This window comes from Pleurodeles waltl, chromosome 6 (genome assembly GCF_031143425.1).
Source record: "Pleurodeles waltl isolate 20211129_DDA chromosome 6, aPleWal1.hap1.20221129, whole genome shotgun sequence".
NCBI classification, from domain to species: Eukaryota; Metazoa; Chordata; class Amphibia; order Caudata; family Salamandridae; genus Pleurodeles; species Pleurodeles waltl.
The window spans coordinates 1,034,698,636-1,034,717,845 of NC_090445.1; the positions used below are offsets into that span (position 1 = coordinate 1,034,698,636).

Here is a 19,210-nt window from a genome sequence, read left to right on the forward strand (position 1 = left end):
TGGTGGTGGATTATACAATTACACTATTTGACAGGCAGGATAAGATTTTTCTAACACTTACAGACACTTACTTGAACTTCTTATAGGGGATATTGATTATGTTTAAAAAAAAATCACAAGTGGTGAGGAAGAGTATTGCTGCTTGAGATTATGGTTTCCACTGTTGTAATGGGAATCACAATGTTATATTGCACGGATACGGGAGTTGGGGATTTTTGAAAATAATGAATGTATATTTATTATGTTATTTTGGATATTGTTTGATATAGTCCTGAGGAAGTCGAGGGGTGTTCCCCAGACGAAGCACGTGTGGACTGAAATTAGAGCAATTTTTGATTGAAATGGAGCATTTTGGATTGGAACTGATCAAGATAAATAAAGAGCAACTCAAGTTAAATATTGGACTCTGATTGATATGAGGATCTTGAATACTTTGGGCATAATAGTTACTATTGACTTTGAAAATTCGACAAGTGCTTGGCGTATTTAATGCTATTATTCATATTTTTACCCATTTTATCATTTCTATGCTGAGACAGTACTTGTCATTCCCACACGATCTCTTGAGGAGACCCCGTTGTTCCTTCAAAATGCATTTGAGCACACTTTCTAATTGTGTAAGTGTCACAAGTTAAGTTGTAGCAGACATCACCGGTAGTAGTTCTATAAGTAATCACATGTGTTATGTTATCCCATTTTTCATCCGTTACCTCTTGGCAAAACCTACAATATTCGTAAGGGATGAAGTGAGTCAACACATCAATATTTTCTTCTGCTTTATCTTTGTTGGTGGCATTAAAAATGTATAGAAAAACGCTGGCAGGAGTCGTATGGTGACTAAACATGTAGAAATAATGTAAAAACTCTTTTCATATTCATTGTGCAGAAATGTGATCTGTTGAGCATGATGCCTGCCACATGTATCCAAATGTTCTTATTTTGATGCAGTAAAAGAATTGATTGGCATGGTCGATCAATCACTTCGGAACTGGGGGCCTTTGGTCCCTCCTGACCCTACACGGACATGCCTGAACGCCGACCAGGTTGCGCAAGCAGCACAAAGATTACAGTATGATCTGCAAAAGAGACATATATGATCGTTCTCACATATAACATTTATCAGCTGGTACGTGTATCCACTTTTCCGGTCCTGGTTTTATGACTAATAATATATTATCCCTACCTTTTGCTATAACGTCTGCTGGTTCAGGAGGACAATTTGGGGGTTGTACCTTTACCTAAACAACATGATTTTTGTCATTTGAACCAAAGCCTCCCTCCCCATGCACTGTATGAAGGGCTGGGGCAGTCCCCTTTTTAATTATTCCTCCATACACTGGAATAATGATAATCTGAGCAATTCCGTCTGTCTAGTCTGCATTGATCACTCCCCCAAGACCTCAATACCTTTCAGTGCCAACCCATATTAAGGAGCAATCAATTCAAAGTGCCCCTAAAGGAAGTTGTACTCCAACACCTGTTTCAAGAAGTGCCATGTCTCTTGGTTTCAATCTGTACATATTCAAAGCATGTGAATCAAAACCTGCAGATTCTGGTGTGGCTCAAATACAAAAGCAACCCAGAATGTCCACGTGAACCAGGGTATAATTATCACAAAACACATATCCATGTCAAACTCATTTACAATCAATTTAAATATTATTGCAGAAACATCTTGCTACTGGTTAACTCATGCAAAAACATTCTTAAATGACGACAAAAATCATCTGTCTAGAATCTTTCATAAAAACTCCGCTGAATCCATTACCAACACATATGTGAAAATGTGTTTTTAATTCTTTGGAAGCTGCATCAGCATATAAAGGTGAATCATTTTTTAATCATACTTATCCAGTCCCCCCAATGGCATGGGCACGGCAGGGGCCCCCGTAAGAGGGCCCCGCAAAGTATTTCAGTGTCTGCCATGCAGACACTGAAATACGCGACGGGTGCAAACTGCACCCGTCGCACCCCTGCAACTACGCCGGCTCAATTCTGAGCCGGCGTCCTCGTTGCAGGGGCATTTCCTCTGGGCCGGCGGGCGCTCTTTTGGAGAGCGCCCGCCGGCCCAGAGGAAATGTTAGAATGGCCGCCGCGGTCTTGTGACCGCGGTGCGGTCATTTGGCGGCGGAACCTTGGCGGACGGCCTCCGCCGTCCGCCAAGGTTAAAATCAGGCCCAAAGTGAACTGTCAGGGTCCATACACGGAGGCAAAAAGGCAAAATCATGCAATGTCCTACAGTAGTCTGATATGAGAGGAGCAGTGCCAGTCTCTTACCTGTGTCTCACTGGAAGTATTGCATGATGATGTTGTTTCAGTTGTCAATATCTTCTTCTTCTGCCTTCTCTTCTTTACTATCCACAGGCTCCAGAGCTGCCACAAGACCAACATCAGGCCCATCCTCCTGCAGAAAAGGCACCTGGCTTCGCAAAGCCGGGTTGTTCAACATACAGCATGCCACGATGATCTGGCACACCTTCTTCGGTGAGTAGTATAGGGAGCCACCTGTCAGATGGAGGCACCGGAACCTGGCCTTCAGGAGGCCAAAAGTACGCTCAATTATCCTCCTAGTCCGCCCATGTGCCTCATTGTAGCGTTCCTCTGCCCTTGTCCTGGGATTCCTCACTGGGGTCAGTAGCCATGACAGGTTGGGGTAACCAGAGTCACCTGCAAATATAGAGGGACACTGTGAGACATACACTAACCATTAGGGACACTACCATAGCCAGACTATGTAATCTGTGTTGGGACCTTGGGCTCACCTATTAGCCACACACGGTGATTCTGGAGTTGCCCCATCACATAAGGGATGCTGTTATTCTTCAAAATGTAAGCGTCATGCACTGAGCCAGGATACTTGGCATTCACATCGGAGATGTACTGGTCTGCCAAACACACCATCTGCACATTCATAGAAAGGTAGCTTTTGCAGTTTCTGTACCCCTGTTCATTTCTACGGGGGGGGGAAAAATGCCACATGTGTACCATCAATGGCCCCAATGATGTTGGGGATATGTCCCAGGGAATAGAAGTCAGCTTTCACTGTGGTCAAATCCTCCACCTGGGGGAATACGATGTAGCTGCGCATGTGTTTCAGCAGGGCAGACAACACTCTGGACAACACGTTAGAGAACATTGGCTGTGACATCCCTGATGCCATGGCCACTGTTGTTTGAAAGGACCTACTGGCCAGGAAATAGAGTACTGACAGGACCTGCACTAAAGGGGGGATTCCTGTGGGTTGGCAGATAGCTGACATCAGGTCTGGCTCTAACTGGGCACACAGTTCATGAATTGTGGCACGATCAAGTCTGTAGGTGATGATGATGTGTCTGTCTTCCATTGTCGACAGGTCCACCAGGGGTCTGTATACCAGTGGATGACGCCATCTCATCCTCTGCCCCAGCGGACATGGCCTCTGGAGGAGAAGGGTGAGCAGAGGGTTATACACCACAAAGGTTTCACAATGGTGTTTAGAACAAATGTGATGTAATCTGTGTTTGGCGCTGTATGTCCGTATTCCTGCACAAAGCTGCTGTGACGCAGTTGGTTGGCCCTCCATATGGCCACCTGAAATGGCGGCTGCCTGACCTGTAAGGAGGGACTAGGGGAAATGAAGTAACTGTAATGGCATTGTACACCGTTACGGTAGGTGGACGAAGACCGCGGTGCAATTCAGCATTGGTTATCATTGAGCCCTATGGGTTCCAGGAGCCAATGATGATGTACGCCCGGCGGTGACGGTACACACCACCGCAGACGTGACCGCCATTTTCTATCTGTTCACTCACTTGATACCTGACCTTTAACGGGAGAGGACCTACACTGCAAGTGCTTCTGTGGCCTGACTCTGGAAGCGACAATGGCTACAATGTCTGGGGAAAGGGCCCCTGCCTTCACTACGGAGGAGTTGGACAAACTGGTGGGTGGGGTCCTCCCCCAGTACACGCAACTCTACGGTCCACCAGACAAACAGGTGACTACACTGTGACCTTGATGTATGGGACATGAATGTATGGAGTGGCGTCGATGGAAGATACAGGTGGGGGGTGGGCAGAGACCAGCATGTGAGGATGGTCAGTGTATGTGTTTGTGGGACAGGGTGGGTGGTTGTGGCCAATGAGTAAGAATAACCGGAAGGGGTAATAAAATCCATTCCTACTTCACATTTCCTGTAGGTCAGCGCACACCAGAAGAAGGGTATTTGGCGTGCCATTGCCAAGAAAGCGCGGACCCTGGGGGTCTACCATAGATGGAGCACCCACTGCAGCAAAAGATGGGAGGATCTGTGCACCTGAAGCAAGAAGACAGCAGAGGCCCAGCTGGGGATGGCCTCCCAACGTGGAAGGGGAGCCCGTCGCACCATGACCCCCCTGATGTACCGGATCCTGGCGGTGGCATATCCGGAGTTGGATGGGTGCTTGAGGGCATCACAGCAGCCACAAGCAGGTGAGTACTGTCTCATGCAGTTGACTCTGCGTGCTTTATGAGGTTTCTGGGTGAGGGAAGAGGGCTGTGGGTTCCCCTAGGGCAGGGCAAGCGTGCCAGGGTAGATCCATTGTTAGGCAGGCTCAGTGCCAGTCCAAACCCAAAAGTGGTAGTGACCCTCTACACCTAGTCAGGCTCCTATGGGTTCCAGGTGTGCATAAAATGGGTATAGGCACAGTCCACCATGGGCATGTGATTTCTCCCTGACCTGTTAGTTCATGGCCTAGTGCATAGGGCTGCTCCCATGTGTGTTGTGTCCCCCAACGGTGGTGTTGTTGCAGGCATTGACCATGTCTCTCCTCTGTCTTTCCACCCCTTTTTCTTTTGTCACCCTGTCCTTGTATGCATCAGCATCATCTGGCGGAGGAGTAGTGGCACCGGAGCAGGAGGAAGCTGCAACCCACATGGTCCTGGAGGGTGAAAATACGGAGTCAAAAGGCACCGGTGGAACAGAGGGCGAGGGGAGCTCCACAACGGGGACAGGAGGAGACACCAGTGACAGCGACTCCTCCTCTGATGGGAGCTCCCTTGCGGTTGCGGACACCTCTGTGCCCACCGCAACAACAGGTACAGCCACCACCCCCCCTACCAGCACCGCCCTCCCAGCAGCCCCTCATTGAGTTTCCCATTCCCGCTCACCCAGGAGGGTGGGCATCTCCTTCGCCCCAGGCACCTCTCCTTCGCCCCAGGCACGTGGGTCACGTGCTTCCCATGCCAATGGATTCAAGCTAGCCTGGCTGATGAGGGGTGAAACCCCAAAACCGGTCCCAGGATGCTTGTTTCCAGTCCAGGGAAGACCTGGCCTGGCAGTTCCGGCTGGAATGTCCCCATGGGGAACAGGGTCAAGACTGATTTGCATATGGCTGGGTCTAAACTGGAATGGCATGGGCAGCAAAAAAACGATGGATTTAGGCCTGGATCTCTGTTCTGGGGGTGAATGTTTGACATTGTTCAGTATTCCGTCCATCACTTGTTCTTTTTGCATTTGTCACTTCAAGTGGGGAAGGGTATGCCCAGACGTGGGTCTCGTGCTTCCCATACCACTGGATTCAAACTATCCTGGCTGATGAGGGTTGAAACTGGTCCCAGAATGCTTGTTTCCAGTCTAGGGAGGACCTGGCCTGGCAGTTCAGGTTGGACTGTTCCCATGGGGAACAGGGTCAAGACGGATTTGCATATGGCTGGGTCCAAACTGGAACGGCATGGGCAGCAAAAAAATATGGATTTAGGCTTGGATCTCTGTACTGGGAGTGAATTTTGACATTGTTCAGTATTCTGCCCATCACTTTTTCTTTTTGCATTTGTCGCCCTAAGTGGGAAGGGTATGCCCAGACGTGGGTCCCATGTTTCCCATGCCACTGGATTCAAGCTAGCCTGGCTGGCGAGGGGTGAAACCCCGAAACCGGTCCCAGGATGCTTGTTTCCAGTCCAGGGAAGACCTGGCCTGGCAGTTCGGGCTGGACTGTACCCAGGGGGAACAGGGTCAAAACTGATTTGCATATGGCTGGGTCCAAACTGCAACGGCAGGGGCAGCAAAAAAACGATGTATTTAGGCCCAGATCTCTGTAATGGGAGTGAATGTTTGACATTGTTCAGTATTCTGTCCATCACTTGTTCTTTTTGCATTTGTCGCCCTAAGTGGGAAGGGTATGCCCAGACGTGGGTCCTGTGCTTCCCATGCCACTGGATTCAAGATAGCCTGGCTGATGAGAGGTGAAACCCCGAAACCGATCCCAGAATGCTTGTTTCCAGTCCAGGGAAGACTTGGCCTGGCAGTTCAGGCTGGACTGTTTCCATGGGGAACAGGGTCAAGACTGATTTGCATATGGCTGGGTCCAAACTGGAACGGCATGGGCAGCAAAAAAACGATGGATTTAGGCCCAGATCTCTGTACTGGGGTGAATGTTTGACATTGTTCAGCATTCCGTCCATCACTTGTTCTTTTTTGCTTTTGTCACCCTAAGTGGGAAGGGTATGCCCAGACGTGGGTTCCCAGCTTCCCATGCCACTGGATTCAAGCTAGCCTGGCTGATGAGGGGAGAAAACCCGAAACCGGTCCCAGGATGCTTGTTTCCAGTCCAGGGAAGACCTGGCCTGGCAGTTCGGGCTGGACTGTTCCCATGGGGAACAGGGTCAAGACTGATTTGCATATGGCTGAGTCCAAACTGGAACGGCATGGGCAGCAAAAAAATGATGGATTTAGGACCAGGTCTCTGTACTGGGGGTGAATGTTTGACATTGTTCAGCATTCCGTCCATCACTTGTTCTTTTTGATTAATAAGCCAATCATCTGATGTTTGTAAGCAGGAGCAAATTATCTTGTTTTGCACTGACACACAGAGCAGTCTATCTAGCAGATGGTGATAATCACCCAGAAAAATAGCAGTTTTCATTCCCTTATCCTTAATTCTATGCATTTCATCTCTTAATGTATACCAAGGATTATCCTTTTGTGGCTAGTCTGATTCCATAAGATACTTATGGTTACACCCGTTACTTCTAGCTGCAGTAGGGTGATCCGCTGGTTACCCTGACAACCCCTAAACTGCTCCTGCAGGGTGGGAACAGTGCTGAGTATGCAAACCTTAGGAGCAGCTACTACATCAAGCATTACTCCAGAGGCTCCTGTGTCAGATAACTACACCAGCCATGTAAATAATGTTTCCTCAGATCTCTGGTTGAATCTATTATGTCATTATCTTCCTGGAGCCTCTAAAGAATCCATAGCTGCACCCCCAGCAGGGAATTGGGGTCCCTGCTGTAACTTTCGTCTGTGTATGGGCTGAGCCTGAATTATTTTCTGTTCACCTGCCTCAAGCTGTCCCCCACCTCTTTGAACAGACTCTTCACTGGAACCAGAAAAATCAGTGGAATCCCAAATATTGACATCCCAAACATCAGGGTTCCGATCTAGCCCTGCTTTGGCAATTGCTAAATGAACTTTCTTTTGATTAACTCTACCTCTGCATTTACAGTACTAATATTGTGCAACGCAGATGGCTGTTTTCTCTGCGACGGACTGATAAGTATCAAATTAATCCTGCAGTAACTTATTCTGACAGGACAGCATGGTTTCAATATTTTTGGCTTCAACTAGCCACCTCTCCAATTGCACATTTTCTTGTCCCGAGGACATTTCTCATGCAGTTTTCTATAAGCAGATAACAGGATCAAGGCCTATCTGCCTAAAATAGATAAATCATGTGCCTTCTCTACTGGCACGTTTTGCAAGCAAAGTGTACTGTTTTGGTTCAGCATCAACAAGACATCTACTCCAATTCTTACATAACCCTGCTCCACATGAACATTCATTTGCAAGAGCATCATATGGTGTTTTTTCCCATCCTGGTATGTAATTTGGCACCTGGGAAACTGCCTTTGACTTATTACTAAACATTTTCATTTTTAAAGGCTTTGTTTCATATCCTGAAAAAAACTATGCCAAATTGTTCTGCTCTGCTTCAAACGAAGAAGAAAACAATGCAAAGGAATGCAGCACTTCTAGTTTGAGTAATGTATTTATTAAGGCACTTCCCAGATATCAAAATAAAGCACACACAAATATGAGCATTTAACTTGAATGCAGTAAAACATGTGTAAATGCTAAAATAGTCACAGCAGTTAAACAACAATAGTCATAAAAAGGTGCAATACATCAACAATGAATATATGCAGTGAATATATATTTATATATATATAAGTATGCAGTACGTTTCCGTAATGAAAACAGTGAAAACATTCCCAAGCTGAGGCGGTCTTACCACGTGTACTGTCCACATCCCCCATGTTATGATCCTACACAGTGCAACCCAATGCTGACGAGAAGAAGTGCAAACACGTTCTATGTGGAAAACAAGCTTGGTGTGGAAAAATCCTGTGCGACCAATGTTTACGGCGGCTGGAGTCGCGCTGGGCCCGCAGTTGTTCCCCCTTCCGCGTGGAGACTCTCTCGACCCGGGTTGTTCTCATTGGGATTTCGAGGACCGGAAGAAAAGTCTTGGTGGACCATATGTTAGAAAATTACGTTTCATCGGGAATCTCTCCACTGGAAATGAAATTAGTACAGATGTGTAGCACCCCTGTACCCTACTGGACAAACAGATTTTGAAAAGTTCATACCAAATGCGAAGGGACGAGCCTTGAGAAAGTCCCTTTAGGGACGAAACACGTGTCGGCTGAATTTGGTTCGGATTCTGCAGCGAATTGTTTCGCATTGGATACTAAGAAACTGCATTGCTTCAAGTCAACATATGGGACAACATACACCCTTGTCACGGACTTTTTGGACTTGGGTGTCTTTTGACTTTTAAGTCTCTGGAGTTCAATGATATGGACTTTCTAGACGAGTTGTGTCAAATTTGTGATGGCTGAAGTTGGTTCGGATTCTGCAGCGAATTGTTTCGCATTGGATACTAAGAAACTGCATTGCTTCAAGTCAACATATGGGACAACATACACCCTTGTCACGGACTTTTTGGACTTGGGTGTCTTTTGACTTTTAAGTCTCTGGAGTTCAATGATATGGACTTTCTAGACGAGTTGTGTCAAATTTGTGATATTTATTTCTTTAATTTTCTGTTGTTATTTTGAATTATTAGTTTTATTTGTATAGGTGTGTTTCTATTTGTATTAAATGTGAATTTCAAATAGTGTAGCCAATATGTAGAACTTATTATGTATTTGAACTGTACCATGGTTGTCTATTGAAGTTTAAATAGAACCAAAGGACTCAGGGTTTCAATTATTATTGGAAGTAAATCAATAATAGTGTGCTCCATTCTTCCTTTTGATTATGGCAAGCACATGAAGGTAAGCTAAGCACAAAATGGAGTAAGTGTTCAAGATGGAGATGGTGGTTAAATACAGATTGCATTACAATGACCAGCAAAAAAGTAGCCCAAAATGAAGTTTCCAGAGAAAGGGCGTAGCCAAGACACCTGACTCCATTAGGCAGAACCTTATTGTATGCCACGTGCAGGGACTAGAGGGGCATACACGTGTCGTTGGAGCATGTTGTGATCACCAGCAACCCACAAGTTGGCATGCACTCCTCATGCACATCGTTCCACGCACATCTTGGTCAAAATGTTCCATCTGCATCAGTAAGTCACACACACACATTAGGGAAAGAGGGGTATCTTTACAAGAAAGGGGCTCATCGGTCCTGGTGTGCCACTTTTCTTGCATCGCCCCTGCCCCACCTAATGACACCATGGTTGCAGCGCATTTCCAATATGGCACTCCATGGCCATCGTTAGGACAGCAGCATCAAAACTTTGACGCTATTGTGGTATTTTGCTGCATTAGCGTAATTTTTTTTGTACTCTAGTGCAGCAAAGCACAAGGAGACCCATTGATTAAAATGGGGGAGTCATTTTAATGCGTGCTCTGAGCAGCGGTAAAAAATGATGAAAAAAATGGCACAGTGAAATGAAAATTTAACTGCGCCATTTTTTCGGTCCTCCCTGCATCGGAACACCCCCTTGCATACATTATGGCGCAGGCATATTCTGGCACAAGAGTGTAGAAAGTGGTGCAGGGAGAAAGGCCTCCTTAACACCGTTTTAGCGTAAACAAAATGATGCTAGGGTGGCACAGGGTGGCACTAGGGGCATGTAAATATGCCCCAAAGGTGGGGAAATGGAATAATCCCACAAAGAACACCCCACAGAAACACTCTTCTCTTTCACAGCGAGAGGAGCGGACCAAATGGCATGCAAAAGAAAACTCAGACGATCCATAACTAAAACACTCACTTCTCCCTAAAAATAGTTGCCTCAACTAGAACCACCTGCAAAAAAAGTATACGGAAAAAAGCGAGGCTGAATAATGATGTATGTTTTTCTAAAGCTAACCCACAGCTGTTATCTAACAGGACTGTGACTGAATCACGAGTGCACCACCTTTACAGCGGCCCACCACCTCTTTGGCAGCAACTTCCAGAACCCCAACAAAACCCAAGTGTATCAGACAAAGTCCATGGACTGTTTTGGGTTACTTTATACAGACTTTCTTGCACTAAGGGGGTCATTCCGACCCTGGCGGTTCAAGACCGCCAGGGCCGGGGACCACGGAAGCACCGCCAACAGGCTGGCGGTGCTTCCCAGTCCATTCTGACCGCAGCGGTAAAGCCGCGGTCAGAAAAGGGAATCCGGCGGTTTCCTGCCGGATTTCCCCTGCATGGGCAGGGCAGTGCAGGGGCCCCCTAACAGGGCCCCACCATGATTTTCACTGTCTGCTTAGCAGACAGTGAAAATCGCGACGGGTGCAACTGCACCCGTCGCACCCCTGCAACTCCACCGGCTCCATTCGGAGCCGGCTTCATTGTTGCAGGGCCTTTCCCGCTGGGCCGGCGGGCGCTCTTTTGGCGGTCGACCGCCGGCCCAGCGGGAAAGCCAGAATGGCCTCCGTGGTCTTCTGACCGCGGAGCGGCGATTTGGCAGTTCCCGCCAGGCGGGCGGCTCCTGCCGCCCGCCAGGGTCAGAATGACCCTCTAAATGTTTTTCCAAAAGCAAAGACATCCACGGTACCGCAGCACTTTGACAGTGCAGAAACATCCCTGATGGCCAGAAGATCACAATGTTACCCCAAGAAGCCATCCCAAGATCTGCAAAATTCCAAAAGTTATATATACTTTTGTACCATTGTATGCCTTTTACTTGCAGTGGGTGTGGCCACATACGTCCATAGGCAGGAATCTGCCTAATCACATGGAGTCTACCTCGACATTTCTACAGCGCTTGCATAGGGACTTTTCCCACACCACTTACAATTACACTGATCCTGTTAGTATTCCACATGCATTACACATCAGACTCTGACACAACTCATGGTGTCAGCACATGACTGCCGTGCTATGTTTGTTCTCTGATACCACACACCATAGACATGGATATGCTTTTTTTAACCCAAGGAATAGCCCCTGAAAAAGCCAAATGTCTCCTCCCACCTGTACTTGTGTAGGATTATAGTTACATCCTAATAGAGTGAAATTCCATGGCGTGGTAGTAAACGTCACTCAGTATGAGACCAATCCCACCTGACTGCACCTGTGTACCGAGCCTAACTATATTTAAACTGAACTAGACAGGATGTGAAGGCAAGGCAATATAGGGAAGGACAATTTGGCCCCAAGACTTTCCACAAAAGAGATTCTTGGAGTTAGCGAAACTAGCACACCCGTGCACAAACACATCTACTCCCGCTTCCGTCTGTGGTCCCAAGGAGGTACTTAGCATCTCTGGAGAGGACCTCTTTAACAACATCTTGACCCCAGACATGAAGTTTCTGTGTAGGTCCATCCACCTCAATGATACAAAGGAAAACAAATCTCATAGGGGAGGATTGAATACCAGTATGCAAACCCCAGGTCAGGAAAACCAGGATGCTGAGATAAATAGATACACAGGGTTGGAGAGGAAGGGGCAACCCCTAATTGTACCGAAGTTTACATTGTGGCCCATATTTATACTTTTTGACGCTAAACTGCGCTAACGCAGTTTAGCGTCAAAATATTTAGCGCCGTCTAACGCCATTCTGAAGCGCCATGCGGGCGCCGTATTTATGGAATGGCGTTAGCCGGCGCTAGCAGACCGGCGCTGCCTGGTGTGCGTGGAAAAAAACCACGTAGACCAGGCAGCGCCGGCGTAGGGGGAAAATGGCGTTAGGGCGTCTTAAAATGGGGCAAGTCAGGTTGAGGCAAAAAAATCGCCTCAACGCGATTTGCGCCATTATTTTCGACGCCCAGACGCCATTTAAATGACTCCTGTCTTAGTAAAGACAGGAGTCATGCCCCCTTGCCCAATGGCCATGCCCAGGGGACTTATGTCCCCTGGGCATGGTCATTGGGCATAGTGGCATGTAGGGGGGCACAAATAAGGCCCCCCTATGCCACCAAAAAAAATTAAAAAATATAAAAATTTATACTTACCTGAACTTACCTGAATGTCCCTGGGGTGGGTCCCTCCATCCTTGGGTGTCCTCCTGGGGTGGGCAGGGGTGGAAGGGGGGGTCCCTGGGGGCAGGGGAGGGCACCTGTGGGCTCATTTTAAGCCCACAGGCCCCTTAACGCCTACCCTGACCCAGGCGTTAAAAAGTGTCGCAAATGCGGGGTTTTTTGACCCGCCAACTCCCGGGCATGATTTTTGCCCGGGAGTATAAATACGACGCATTTGCGTCGCCGTCATTTTTTTAGAGGGGAACGCCTTCCTTGCATCTCATTAACGCAAGGAAGGCGTTCACGCAAAAAAATGACGCTATTTTCCCATATTTTGGCGCTAGACGCGTCTAACGCCAAAGTATAAATATGGCGTTCGTTTTGCGCTGAATTTGCGTCGAAAAAAACGACGCTAATTCGGCGCAAACGAAGTATAAATACGGGCCTGTATTCCTTGTGTTTCATAGGAAAAGGGACACTCTTCCTCCACTCGAATGAGAATTGTGAAGCAATACTGAATATTGAAGAGATGCACCAGAGTAGATCCGTGCTGACGGACCTTAACTGGCAGTGTGGAGAAATAGTAACAGACACAACAGAAACATGCCAAACCTCAAACAATATGACTATCATGAAGTAGGGGGTGGATAATGTTGTGAGGGAGAATGTTGATATTGATAAGAACAATGTCAATGTACGCTATGATATGTGCTGGCATAACAATGAAGTTGCATTACTTTTGTTGATTCCACCCAATGTGACCTCCTCATCAGCCCAAGTCAGAAATATATGGTCAGGCAATACCTGCGACCTAGGTCAAACATAGCTGATTGACAGATCACAAGTGAAGTGACACGTAGCCCATAGACAAATACGCAAACAGGAAAAACCCAAATCGATTCCCCAGATAGGCCGTGACACCACTATGATCGTAGGAGCTTGGCCAAAATAAAAGGTGGAGGGGTGCTCATTCCCAAAACACTATAAAAGTTAGATGCCATATGAAGTCAGGAACACTCAGCCAATCAGAACACAACACACACACAAAACACAGTCATCATGCATTCCCCATGCCGGACAACTGGACATGTTTCCTACTGACCCGTAATATGTCCACCCAGGTCGAGATCCACCTGTGTGGTTTATCAGATGGTCTGATTTACTTCTCTGTGACTAGGCCCGTATTCCTTTCTCCAAAGAATGCGTAGAATTGTTTTGTAACCTTTCGGAGAATTGTATATAATGTTGCTCACAAGTCTGAAACTTTGAGAAACAGTTGTCAGACACCAACTCTGTACTCCTCTCCCAGCCGCTGCATTTCTTCTGCAGCCAAATGCCTCTTGTCTTACATGTCCTTAAGGTAAATCCACATTCGGGCAACAGATCATTAACCCTACAAGGGCCGCACTAACCCCAGTGCGTCTGTCAGCTGTTGACAGACACTGGGAAGGTGCTTAAAGGCCCCTCTGGTGTACCAGGGGGAGTCTTTTATTCTTTTTTTCATTGGGCTGCTCAGGTAGAGCTTCTTGATCCTTGCTTGGGGATCAGCCCAGGAGCGCAATCCCCCAAATGTGGCTCTACGTACCAGCCACCAAGGATGGGGAAGAAGCCTCTTAGGCAAGGGCTTGTGCTCCCCTTAGCACATTTAATAGCCTCAGTCTTACTGCCATCCCAGGGGGCAAAAAGGAGAAAGTACCCCGATCTGCAGCCCCTGGGGAGCAAAAGCTCACTAGATACAAGGTAAAGAGTTTTTTTTTTTAATAAAGGGTGGGGGCTGTCCAACATCAGCATGGCCATACCCCAATCCCAATTAAATGAGACATTAGTCTTTCTGCCTCACTTGGAGGTGGATGGGGGTTTTAACTCTGATCTTCCCCTCTGAGGGGGCAGAAAGCCTACTAGACACCAGGGACTGCCTTTTTAAAAAACATTAGGGGTGGAGGCTGCCCAATACATGTCCACACCCCCAGAAAATAGGGCATAGGTATTTCTGACCTCCCTTGGGGGGGTAGATGGGGGTAGCTACCCCTGATCTGCCCGACTGGTGGGGGTGCAGAAAGCGCACTAGACACTAGGGAAAGCTTTTTTTAAGAAACAAATATAGGCCAATAGTGGGTTGCCCCCATCTTGACGACAGAGTAGACAGTCTTTGGGGTAATTACCCTCAATGTGAACCCCATGGGGGAAGAAACCTCATTAGATAACAGGGATGTTTTAAAGAAATATAGGGGTGGGTCCTTCCACCATGGGCATTGCCATGCCCCCAAACCAGAGCAGACACTCTTTCTGCCCTCACCCCATGGTGTAGATGGGGGTGATAACTCCCAATCTGTCCCCTGGGGGTAGAAAGCCCACTAGACACTAGAGACTGCATTTAGGCAATATTGTTTGGTTAGGAACAGCTCTCTTGGACATGAGTCTGTGCTCCCTGACCCAGGGCCCAGTAGACTTTCTACCTCTCCTGTGGGGGGGGTGGGGGTTAGAGTATTCAAGCGCAGTCAGCTCCTCCATTAAGGACATAAAGCCAACTAGACACCAGGGTTTTCAAAATGGTGCCACAACAAACAAAATAAACTGGTGGTCTGTACTGGCATTCAGCTATACTCCTGGCTCTGTCGGGACAATAGTGTTTTTTTGTTCCCTCAAGGCTTGTCCCAATTGGGGAGGTTGCTACAAACATGCTCTTGGGGAATAGAAAATCCATGTGACAACAGGGATTTTGTCTTTGTGGCAAAACAAAGTGCTGTGGCTTTTGTACTCAGGCACTGGCCACATCCCCATCTCAAAGGGGACAAACCTGTCTTCCCACACAGGTGCCTACAGGAGGTATGCTCATAGTTTGCCTTTGGCAGGGGGACAGAAAGCCCACTGCATAGCAGGAATATTTTTTTAGCTCAATAAAATAATGTGGTGGGTGTTGTTTTTACATATGGGCCAGGAGATTGTGGTTGACTCCCAAAACTGTGAATGGCAGAAAATTCTGAAAATTAGACATTGGGGGAGTCCTGGGTGGTATGCTTCCCATGGATCCCACACCATTTTCTTAACTACAATGTCCTGCAAACCCCTATATTTGACTAAAAATAACCAATTTCCTCACATTCTATGAGGAAAACTTATTTAATCTGTGGGGAACCACAAACATCCTACCACACAGAGGCGGTCATTCTGACCGCGGCGGGCAGCGGTAGCCGCCCGCCATGCGGTTACCGGCATTTGGCCGCTCTGCGGTCAAAAGACCGCGGCGGACATTCTGGCTTTCCTGCTGGGCCTGCGGGCGCCCGCCAAAGGAGCGCCCGCCGGCCCAGCGGGAAAGGCCTGGCAACACAGAGGCCGGCTCCGAATGGAGCCGGCGGTGTTGCAGGGGTGCGACGGGTGCAGTGGCACCCGTCGCGATTTTCACTGTCTGCAAAGCAGACAGTGAAAATCTGTATGGGGCCCTGTTAGGGGGCCCCTGCACTGCCCATGCCAGTGGCATGGGCAGTGCAGGGGCCCCCAGGGGCCCCATGACACCCGTTCCCGCCATCCTGGTTCTGGCGGTGAAAACCGCCAGAAACAGGCTGGCGGGAAGGGGGTCGGAATCACCATGGCGGCGCTGCAAGCAGCGCCGCCATGGAGGATTCCCTGGGCCAGGGGAAAACCGGCGGGAAACCGCCGGTTCCCCTTTTCTGACCGTGGCATTACCGCCGTGGTCAGAATAGCCCTGGAAGCACCGCCAGCCTGTTGGCGGTGCTTCCGCTGCCCTCCGCCCTGGCGGTCAGAGACCTCCAGGGTTGGAATGAGGTCCAGAATTCCCCTATGTCTCACAATTAAAATTGTATCTCACTTATGTGAGTGGGCCAAGTGACCTTGACATAAAATGACCTGTAGAGCTACATGAAGAGATCAGCAATAGAGGTTGCTGTAGGATTTGACATTGTGCCTCACCACCACCCATGGAAACCTACCAACCATAGACATTTATGAAAACTAAATAACCAGGGGCTTTCAGGGTGGTTTGATTTGCATGGAACCCACAAGGTTTTCCTCAAACTTTGCCTGAAAACATGCATTTCCTTCCGTAATCCACAGGAACCCACTAAATTTCTATCACTTTGGATTGCCCAATATGTGGCAACACTTGGGTCACAAACAGATTAAACCCAGGTCAATGGGAGTCACATCACAAGTGCTCCCATTAACATTGGTTTGACACATTCCTGTCAAGTTCACTAGGCCTAACCACAAAAGTGGAGGAGGGTTTTTTTTTCAGCATAAGTGGGGCAATTTTGGATGGTAGGTTCTGAGTATTCCTATAGATTACAGAAGGTCATATCACAAAAATGTAAGGAAATGTGAGATTTCAGGCAAAGTTTGAGGTTTACAGGGCATTGTGGGTAAGAAAACCTTATGGGGATCATGCAAGACACACCTCTCTGAAATGCCCTGGTAGGTTAGTTTTCACAAATGTCTTTGGTTTGGAGGCTTGCAAGGGAGGTACCACACCATGACCCCAAGAACTGCAGCTATCCCTATTGCTCACCTATCAATCAATGAGCACTGTGTGGCCTTTTGTGTCATGGTCTTGTGGGCCACCCACAAAAGTGGGATACCGTTCTCATCAGGAGACATCTGGGAAATCAGGGAAGTAAACAATTTGTGGCTTCCACAGAGTCCAGAACGTTCTGTCACAGAAATGTGAGGAAAGTGTGTGTGTGTGTTTCCTTTTTTTTTTACTAAAGATGATGTTTGCAAGTGCTTCTAGTTAAAATTACATAGTGAAAGCCATGTACTTAATGCGCATCTAGACTCCCATTGTTGTCTAGTTTTTAAAAATGTACATGTTTGGAAGGTGTCCCTAGGGGCCAGCTGATTAGGGGCCAATATCCACAGCTACCCTATTTGAAATAAAAAGGGTCAGTTTTTGGTTGAAAAATAGGATGTATATCAATGTTACATTTTGGGACATTTATTGCTGCTCGCAGTTGGCCTATCCACACAACTGAGGTACCATTTTTATGATTCGGGAGGCTTGGGGGAATGCTGGGCAGAAATAAGTTTATGGGTCCCTGCAGATTCCAGAACTTTCAAACAGTAATGTGAGGTTTTAGTCCAAGTTTGAGGATTGAAAGGGAATCTAGGTAAAAAAAACCTGATGAAAGCCACACAAGTCACCCCACCCTCGACTCCCACAGGTGTCTAGTTTACAAAAATATACAAGTTTACCAAATTTCTCTAGGTATCGGCTGAGCAAGGGTAAAAAATCCACAGATATCCACTTTGTAAAATGACACAGATATCCACTTTGTAAAATGAGAGTCCTTTTGAGTGGAAAAATGTGATGCATCCATGTTGAGTTTTGGGCCATTTCCTGTTGCTGGCACTAGGCCTACAGATACAACTGAGGTGCCATTTTTATTGGGAGATTTAGGGAAATGGTGGGTGGAATGAAGTGTATAGCTCTACACAGATTCTAACACTTTTCATCACAGAAATGTGAGAAAAATTGGATTTTTACTTATGCTTTGAGGATTGAAAGGGATTCTGGGTAAAAAAAATACTGGTGAAATCAAGACAAGGCAAGTCACTTCACCCTGGATTTTCCCAGCTGTCTAGTTTTGAAGAACTGTGCTAGCTTGCTAGTTTTCCCTAGGTGCTGCCCGAGCTAGGATCCAATATGCACAGTTATCTCCTTTGCAAAAAAAGAGTAGGTTTTGAGTGGAAAAATGATTGTATCGATGTTGAGTTTTGGGCCATTTCTTGTTGGAGGTACTAGGCCTACCAACACATTTGACTTGCCATTTTTACAGGAGATTAGGGGAATGGTGGGTGAAATGAAGTGTGTGGCTCCCCTCAGATTCCAGAACATTTCTTCACAGAAATGTGAAAAAAAACTGGATAGTCATTGCGTGAGGTTTGCAAGGAATTCTGGGTAAAAAAACGAGTGGAATCCACACATCACCCCACTCTGGATTTCCATAGGTGTCTAGTTTTCAAGAAGTGTGCACGCCTACTAGGTTTCCCAAGGTGCCCGTTGAGTTAGGGACCAATATCCAGTTACCTACTTTGCAAAAAAAGCGTAAGTTTTGAGTGGAAAAATGTGATATATCCATTTTGCATTCTGGGCCATTTCCTGTTGTAGGCACTAGGACTACCCACACAAGTAAGGTACTATTTTTATCGGGAGACTTAGGGAAATGCTGGGTGAGAGGACATTTGTGGGTCCCACCAGATTCCAGAATTTTCCATCACAGAAATGGAAGGGAATTCTGTTTGTTCAGTCAAGGTTTAAGGTCAGCAAGAGTGTCTGGGTAAAATAATCTGGTGTGAGTCACATAAGTCACCCACTTTGGGTTCCCCCGTGTCTAGTTTTAAAAAATGTGCAAGTGTGCTAAGTTTCCCTAGGTTCCAGCTGAGATACGGCCCAAAATTCATAGCTCCTCAGTGGGCAAAAATGTTGAGGTTTGAGTGGAAAAATGTGATGTGTCCATACTGCATTTAGGGCCTTTTCCTATTGTAGACACTAGGCTTACTAACACAAATGTGGTCCGATTTTTATCAGAAGACATAAAGGAATGGTGGGGAGAAGGAGATTTCTGGCTCTATGTAGATTCTGGAATGCCACAGAAATTAGAGGAAAATGTGTTTTTTTCAGTTAAGGTTTGAGGTTTGTAGGAAATTCTGGGTAAAAACATATCATGAGAGTCACACAAGTCACCCTAGTTTGGATTCCTCCTGTCTCTACTTTTCAAAAATGTGCAAGTTTGCTAGGTTTCCCTAGGTCCTAGTTGAGCTCTAGCCCAAAAT

The 19,210-nt window shown here is 47.0% G+C and overlaps 1 pseudogene; it reads right to left on the bottom strand.

The window, feature by feature from the left end:
• Positions 1-14,033: 14,033 nt before the first annotated feature.
• On the bottom strand, positions 14,034-14,147 carry LOC138302299 (small nucleolar RNA SNORA17; annotated as a pseudogene).
• Positions 14,148-19,210: the final 5,063 nt, after the last annotated feature.